Below are 8,771 nucleotides of genomic sequence, written 5' to 3' on the forward strand. Positions count from 1 at the left end.
GTGTGTGAGTGTGACAGTGTGTGTGAGTGTGTGTGTGAGTGTGTGTGTGAGTGTGTGTGTGAGTGTGACAGTGTGTGTGTGTGAGTGTGACAGTGTGTGAGTGTGTGTGTGTGTGTGAGTGTGACAGTGTGTGTGTGAGTGTGTGTGTGAGTGTGTGTGTGAGTGTGACAGTGTGTGTGTGTGAGTGTGACAGTGTGAGACTGTGTGTGTGTGTGTGTGTGTGTGTGGACCCAGGGATTACACAGACCCATTTCCTTGCTATCTTTGCCCGTCACTGCCCTGTTTCTATAAATAGTCGGGTCCAGGAGGGCGACACAGCCAATGAGCTCAAACTCTCATGTCCTCACTTCAGCCGTGCGTCTGCAGGCAGGTGAGCGCATTACCTCCCGTTACCTCCCGTTACCTGGGGTTGTTTAACCGGCCGTGGGGTCAGAAACATACCTGATCACACCACAAGATGGCAGCACAGCATCGTGGCTCCTGAGCTGACGGAGGAGAGAAGAAGCTGTGTTTCCCGGGTGAGAGGGAGCTGCAGTGATGCAGTTATGGATCTGATGTGATTGTGTATTTACTGCTCACATAATTAGTTTACTCGCCGTCCTCTCGCTCTGAAAGCTAATCGCTCACTCTCTCCGTGTCTGGGCTCAGTTTCCCTCGCTGTGAAAGCAGAGCAGCCGGCGCTCCTGAAGCCGGCATTATTTAAAGGGAATCTGATACGGAGGAGTAAAGGATTAAGCAGGAAGAGAGGAGCCTCCTCTCGTGCACAGCATCAGATCAATACAGGAAACACTTTTTATCCTCCGCTTTATGTCCGAGCTCCAGGAGAACACAAACGACCCAGTGACCAATCGGAGATAAGCCTCGCCTTACCTGAAGCTACACACCTGTTGTTCTAGCATGCTGGAAGCCTCTCAGTAAAGTTTAAAGCAGCTGCACCTTATTAGAGTCTGCCCCCTGGTGCTGACTTTAATGTTTGCGCTGGGTGATGACAGAAAGCCGCTTTAACCTCCTAGGACCTGGCGTCCACATATGTGGGCCTCACATTTTGATATGCACACTTACAGGACATCATATAAACAAATATCCTCATGTGGTTCTCATTTTTCTTAAAAACAAAATCTGGTAATTCTTTGTTTTTACATTCATCAGGTCCCAATCAGCCCAAATAACAAAGAAAAATTAAAAATGCTGCTGTGAAAGAGTTCGGGTCTTAGGAGGTTAAAGGACATTTTTGTACTGTCTGTTACTGCAGACCTGTTTCTGCCCTGGGTCAGGCACTCATGTGCTGCACGACTGATCATTTCTGCAGTTAGAAGATCTTTTGAAGCCCAGCTGAAGCCTTTCATTCCAGCTCGGATCATCACTTTAACCACTTCCAGCTGAAGCTTTTGATCATTTTAATCCTTACAATGAGAAAGAAAAATGGACTAAAGCACGTCAGAAATGCAGGTTTTTTAACTAGAAAGTCTTAATTTAATTATGTCTGTTTGTTTGTTTTTATGTAAATATTTGAACTAAATCACAACATAAAAATTCAGTTTTTATTAATTTATTAGAAGTGGCCCACCTGCAGTACCGTCACAGCCCACTGGGGGGCTGCAGGCCACACGTTGGAACCACCAGAGGGACTATTCAAGCACAAAGCAGCATTGTTTCTACGTGCTTCTGTTTCTTAAACAGACAGCGTGATTTATTTATTCATATATGGGGTGGTGGGGTGGCTGTAGCTCAGGTCGGTGGTTCGATCCCAGGCTGCCTCCTGGCTGCTTACCAAATATCCTTGGGCAAGATACTAACCCTGTGTTTGCCTACTGGTGGTGGTGGTCAGAGGGCCCGGTGGCACCAGTGTCTGGCAGCCTCGCCTCTGTCAGTGCGCCCCAGGGTGGCTGTGGCTACAATGTAGCTGCCATCACCAGTGTGTGAATGGGTGAATGACTGAATGTAGTGTGAAGCGCTTTGGGGTCCTATGGACTAGAAACGCGCTATACAAATGCAGGCCATTTACCATATAAGTGTTTTACTGTTTCTGTAGAGGACTTTGATCAGCTGTTAGTTTGAGAGCTGCTGCTAGAAGCAGAGGAAGACGTGAGCGGTGGAGGAGCTCAGCGCTGGCAGTAATCTGCTGAGCGAGCAGGTCGATGATCCGGCCGCAGCAGGAGGCGCTGATCTTTTAAGCCTCTTCCAGGTTTCAGGTCTGTCTGCTTATGTAAGCGCAGCAGCGGGGAGGACGTCAGGAGCGCTCGCAGGACGGAACGCGTCAAACGCCACAAGCCTCGTCAGAGCAGATCTGTTCTGCGTGACGGGACGTTCCAGGCTGATAAATCGGCTCTGGAGGACGGAATACTGCCGATGACTTAAAGTTTAAATGAACGGCGCACATACTGCAGTTCCTCTGATGTGCAGCAGAGGCAGCAGTGAGTCAGTCCCCATAAACATGTTTGCAGCCTGATGCACAATAATTTGAAGTTTGCATTATTATGTTTTTTTGTGTCCCTTCATCAGGAGATCATGTGACAGCTGCAGGGAGTCACGTGATCTGAAAGTGTGTTTGCAGATATATATTTTAAATCTGACTTTTGATAAAATGACATCGCTCCGGTTGCCAAGCTGCTCACAGCGTAGAAACGACAAAAGCAAGAGAAGCTGATTATTTGACGACATCTCATCATCTAATTAGCGGCGGCGGGACTGGGGTTTCAATGAAGACAAAGAGGAGCACGCTCAGTGCATGTTTGGACAAATTAATATGCGGCCTGGCTTCCTGTTTTTCTTTTTTTTAAAAATTGGATCCATAATGCAGCAGCGGCCGGGCCTTGAAGTGTTAATGAAGAGTATTCTGGGATGTTGGAGTGGGGCCGGCGGCTCCATTCATCTCCAGGTGATCACAAAAGGATGCCTGAGCAGCGGTTCCCGGGCGAGCCGGCCCAGGATCGGCCACTCGGCCCGTCCTGCAGCGCAGGGCGGCGTGATGCTGCTCTCAGATCAGATTTATCTCCTGGGTTATTTTAAAGCAGCGGCAGCAGCAGCTTAGTGCCTCCCTCCTCGCTCTGCCTGTCAGTGCGTCTCTCCTCTTCATCCCTGCAGGACCGCCTGATGCCTCCTCTCAGGTTGTATCGAACTGAACTCGCCTGTCGCCGTCTGCTCTTTCTCTTTAGCTTCTCGTGTTTTTGTGGCTGTGAAGAAGCTGGTTTAGTTGTGTGTTAAGCTGCTGGACCACCTCAGCTGTGTGTGGCGTTAAATCAGTGGCAGATTGCACTCGTTAGGCTCCTGTTTGCTCCAGCAGGTGTTTTTACTGCTCTGCTCTCAGGTGTATCTGCTGTTTGTCTGCTAACCGGTGCTGTACCTTCACACCAAAGTGCCCGACAGCTGAGAGCCCGGGCTGAACACTCGTTTTTTTCCACCGTAGGATCTCTGTGATGTCACAGAGAGAGGATATTCTTAAACGTGCATGTTGTGACGTAACAGGATGGATTTCTATTTAAAGCTTTGCAGGAAGGATTGGCCAAAGTTGAAAAAGTGCGCCAGAAACAGGAAACGGTCTTCGTTTCCATGGTTTCACTAATGCTCAAAGAAAACGGCGAGCATTTGAAAACAAGTTGGCGTCTTCCAGGAAAACTACGGGAACCTCTTTGTGACCCCCAGCAGCCACTGACTGACCAATCAGGGCCCAGATGGGCTCTTACTCCCCTGAGCCCGCAGCATCATGTCTAACGTGGACTGTGGTCACACGACTGCAAAACCTGACCCGACCTCTGACCTCTGCAAAGTCACGATCCTCATCTTCTCAGAGACTCGCCCCCTGCTGGACAGTGGAGCGAATGTTCGCAGGACCAAGTCACCTGCGGGACCTCACCTGTGGCGGCGACATGTGATTACTGGTGTTCGCTCGGCGACAGACGAGGCTGCTCGCTCTGTGGTTATTCTCAGTTTTGCACACGCAGAGCAAACCGGCCCCACACAGGCACAGGTTTCCATTTATAGCACAGAGATTAAACTTTATTTATAAAACCTTTATTGAGATTAAACGGTTCAGATTACATCACTGAGACGTGTGCTCACGAGCAATCACAGCAACAGCTTCAAAGTGGCCCTTTCCATCCTCGGACGAGCAGAGCAGCTCTGCTTTGTTTTATGCAGCCTTTCAGGTCGACCCTGTCCCCCTTTCTTGTGATTGGCTGCCCCTCTCTGTGACATCATCGAGATGCAACAGTAGAAAGAAACTGGAAAAAAAGAGTGTTCAGAAAAACCAGCATGGCAACAAACAAATACCAACACAAAGCCCGATGTCAGGATGTGTCCTTCCATCTTTGATATACAGTTTGTGTTGGTTATGACACGCCTCCACGGGACGTTTGACACAGACGAGCAGCTGATGCGCGACACGTGGAGGCTCCAACCTCAGCTTCTTATCGTGCGTCAGGTTTTGGTTACTGGAAGCTGCTTTCTGTTTCTGTTGCCATTGACTGACAGCAGCAGACAGACTCTATTTATAGAAACACCTCCTCACTTACCTGTTACCTGTCTGAGCGGTCAGGTGACCCGGTCGGCAGTTACACAGGTAACGTGACACCGAGGCAGCAACAGGTGATCAAATACTCCAGTACGAGCTCCAACACGCGAGGGGAGACGTGGACGCGGTTACTTCAGGCTCTGCTGCAGACGGAGGGTCTCCCTGAGCGGCTGATAAAACACGTCTGCACAGCGCGTGCGTCAGAATCAGTACAAGAAACCAGTCTCCTCATTTCTATCCTCGGGCAGAACGTGACCCGGTGATGGAAACACCCTCAGGGACCAATCAGAGATAAGCCCCACCTTCATCTGAGGCTACACACCTTCTTTACCGTCTTGTGCCATGCAGCATGCAGAGCCACGCTGCACGTGTTTCAGTGACGGAGGTCTTTAAAGTCAGAGTATGGGGAGGCATAAAACTCTGCCCCCTGGTGGTGAGTGTAAAGTTTGCACAGGGTAATTACAGAAAGGAGAAAGGACGAACTGGCATGAACATTTTTATACTTTAAACCTTTTTCTGCCCTGAGGAAGCTAAAACAGCGCCCCCTGGTGGCTGTGCACCACTTAGACCACCTAAAGAAACCGTTTAAACCTGTGATTTCTCGCCATGCACAGGTGTCATGAAGCCTGAGCATCAGGCTGTGAACATGTTAGACATGGCAGTCTGTGGAGGCTGACTCACTGCTGCCTCTGCTGGACATCAGAGGACCTGCAACTTCCTGTTGTAGTGTGGCTCCTCCTCCTGATTTTAAAAGCGTGGCTTTTTAAAACCATGTAGAAAGTAAAACCTGAACGTCTGCTCTCTGCAGTAAAAGCACCGTCTGCTGACAGCGATGTCAGCGTCACGTCTAATTACCGCACTATTTGTTTACAGGGCGAGAAGCCAGCAGGTAGTCGTGGCGGTAATTACTGCTGTTGTGTGTGTCACAGCGGCGATGACAGGTCCCTGTTGTCGTGCCGCTCCCTGTGGTGAAAAGCCCACACTCCCTCTCTGCCTCGTTTATAATTCATGCTGCTCTGGTCCTGGCGGGTCAGGCCGGGGGGGGTAACCCGAGCTCATCTCACACAGCCGGCACCGGGCGGTCCCATCAGAGGCCGGCGTGTGGTGTGACGCAAAACGAGGCCTAGTTTTGATTTCGATGCGTTCCGGTAAGTCAGAGCGGCGTGACCGCACGGCCCGTGAAAGCCTGCGGAGCCACTAAATGGTGCTGGGGGCAGGAAATCTGCCTCACCTGTGCACTTCCTGCTGTCACAGCAGCGTTTGTGATGAGGAGCCGGGTGGTTTCAGAAATGTTACTGATCCTTTGACAGAGAACACACAGGCCTGACATCCTGAACACACACAAGTGCTGCTGTGCGTGTGGGCGGTCCTGGTTCTGCTCGCCAACGTGGGTCGTGATCCAGGACCGCCATCAGCAGCTGAGCGAGGGGCTGGTCAGAGAGGAGGTGTTGTTGTTGCAGATTTTATGGATTTTAGTGCGTCCTCTTCCTGTTTATCTGTTCTTGCTGTGTCTACGTCAGTGTGACCCTCTCCAGCAGCTCATCGTCCTCTGTTCTCATCATCACCGGTGAGGAAACGCAGCCCCCTGATTTCTCTGGGCTTATTTTTCCCACCTGGACTGCAGATATCGAGGCAGATAGTTTACAGATTTGAAATAAGATGATAAAAGTGGAAATTCAGCTTGGCAGGCAATTTATTTCTAAGCACTTTCAGAAAACTCCCAGCTGCCGTACACCTGACATGACAAACAGTAAGCACAAACAATCAAATCAGCACATTAGATTAAATTAAAGCAGGAAAGTCAGAGTCACACTGGGTCAAAAGCCAAGGAATAAAAATGGGTTTTAATTAGGGCTGCCACGATTAGTCGACTATCAGAATCGTCGACGACTGATTTAATAGTCGACGCGTCGTTTGAAGCTTTGTAAGATCACAAAAGACGCAGGAATAAGTAGCAGGATTTAAGAGTGTAATAACGGACTGAAACAGAAGATGGCAGCACTGCATGTACAAGGATGCCAGCTGCCGTTAAACACCAAAGAAGAAGAAGCTGTGTCCCAGAATTCATAGCGCAGCCCAGCTCAGTTTCCAACAATGGCGGCAGCTAGTTAGTTTTAATATTACTCTTATTATTCTTTCTGGGTCACAAAATAAACGTTTAACATATTTTCAGGCGAGAATGTAGCTGTGTAAACCTCAAATATCTGCTCAGTTTATCAGGACACCGCATATTTTCAAAAGCGCTCCGACGTTTTCTGAGACGTCTGTTACCCACTAGCTCGATAGCGAGCCGGGGGCTAGGCTAACTAGAGCCGTGAGAACACCGGACTCCCGGCAAATCTTTTTCAAACCCACCGCCGTCTTTCGCTACTCAGGTTAAACATGATATATGAGTCACTTAGATAACTTAAAATGTTATTGTTTGGCTTTCTTTAGTATTTTATTTGTTCCTGAGTAAATCGGTTTGTCTGAGATTAAAGTTATAGTTTTTACACAGCTGAATAAACATCAAGCAGACAGCTGATCATCAGAAGTGTGAGATGCTGGAGAATTTACTCCGGTGTCCTGTTATATTTTAGATAGCAAGGAGTTTATTAAACTTCACTGAAACAATCTGCAGATTTCATTAAAATGTAATAAACTATCATCTTGTCTTTATTTTTAGTTAGCACCTTAAACACTTAAAGCTGTAAGCTAATGATAGTTATATAAGAGCAGATGCTGCTGGTGCAATAAGCTGTAGGTCCAATGGATGATGATCTGACTAGTCGACTATCAAAATAATCGTTTGTGGCAGCCCTAGTTTTAATGCATGCTTTAATAAATGGACAATGGAGGGACCTCTCTGATGTGCAGGGGCAGGTTAGCAGCTCGTCAGCTGACCTGAGAAACATGGGGGGGCAGTAAGGATGAAGGTGGGGGCAAGACCTTTTAAGCCTTTAAAAACAAACTCTAAGATATGCAGGCAGCCAGTAGAGTGAAGCCAGGATGGGAGTTATGTGCAGTCGTGCAGCAGCAGACAAGAGAGTATTACAGTAATCCAAACGAGATGAAGTAAAAGCATGGAGTACTGTTTCGAAATGCAGTCTGGATAAAATAGGTCTTACCTTTGCTGAGCGCCTTAAATGCTAAAAACTGGACTTGACAGAGCCCTAATTTGCAGGTCCAATTTAAAATCAGTCCACCTTAAAACCAAAGTTAGTTTCAACAAGTTTAAAATACTCTGCCAGGGGTCCCAAATCAAAAGAGGAGGGATCACAACCAAAAAACGACCAAAAACAATCACCTCTGTTTTGCTTGAATCAGCATAACAGTGGAAGGTTGTTCCATGCCTTCTAAGGACGGCTGCCAAAGGCTGTAAATACAATGAAAAAGTCAGAGGCCCTAGAAATGAGCCCTGTGGGACCCCAAACTGAAGATGCTGTGGTCTACATGGTCACATGTGATTGGTCAGTAGACTGGAAAGCTTCCAGAAAATCAGCGCCTGAGTTTTCATGTGCAGATGGATATTTGTGTGAATGTCATTCATAGCCGGATGGTCCAGCAGCCGGTCTGTGCAAAGGCTTCAGGCACTGTGGCGGCTTCTAAACCACTGAACACTGGCAGGAGGCCTCAGACTCGTCCTGCAGCAGAAGCCCAAAACAGCCACACTCAGGTCGGTCGGAGTTCGATCCCCGGCTCCTGCAACACCCAACCAAAAACACTGATGAAAGTGGGAGGAAACCGTCCATCGGTCCTCAATGTTTGAACAGGAGAAAGAAAAATCGGTCAGGATCGTCATCAACCCGGTGTTATCATAACACATCGGAACCAAGAAGATGATCACAGAAGATTCATCGGGTGAAACTTAGCCTGTTGGCTCATTAACGAGGCCGTTCCAACAGATCAGGTGAAATGTCGTTTGTGTAGGAAACATTTCAGTCGCTGCAACGCTCATCGCTGACAACCCGCCTCAGGCCTGACATGTCTGCCGCCAAACCGAAAAGCTTTCAGCAGGAAAACTTTATTAGCAAATATATAAAAGTCATGCGGCTAAAACGTAACCTGCCTGACCTGTGACCTGTGAGGGGTTATCGGGGTTCGCCGCGCGTTACCTGAGGACGCCGCGCAACGTTTGAACGTGAGCTCGTTCTCAGAAAGCATCGACTGGTGCCAGCTCATCATGTTCCAGATCAAGATGCAGAAAACACAACCACAGCTCCGACCGAGAAATACGACACGCTGCAGTCACCCAGAGAAGACGGTGCTGGAGTGGCCACGC

The 8,771-nt window shown here is 48.5% G+C and overlaps 1 protein-coding gene across 1 annotated transcript in view; it reads left to right on the forward strand.

Annotated features, from left to right (window-relative positions):
- The first annotated feature begins 209 nt into the window (after nucleotides 1-209).
- Nucleotides 210-8,771, forward strand: part of LOC146666962 (diacylglycerol kinase zeta-like) — a 29,493-nt gene continuing 20,931 nt past the window's right edge. Inside the window, exon 1 of the mRNA XM_085415111.1 lies at nucleotides 210-8,771. This exon is cut by the window's right edge and continues 1,298 nt beyond it. The gene's annotated coding sequence lies outside the window, so the exon portion shown is untranslated.

The sequence above is a fragment of the Rhamphochromis longiceps genome, linkage group LG7 (assembly GCF_057381845.1).
Source record: "Rhamphochromis longiceps isolate RC_006_pf linkage group LG7, R_longiceps_female_GT1.1, whole genome shotgun sequence".
Classification (NCBI taxonomy): domain Eukaryota; kingdom Metazoa; phylum Chordata; class Actinopteri; order Cichliformes; family Cichlidae; genus Rhamphochromis; species Rhamphochromis longiceps.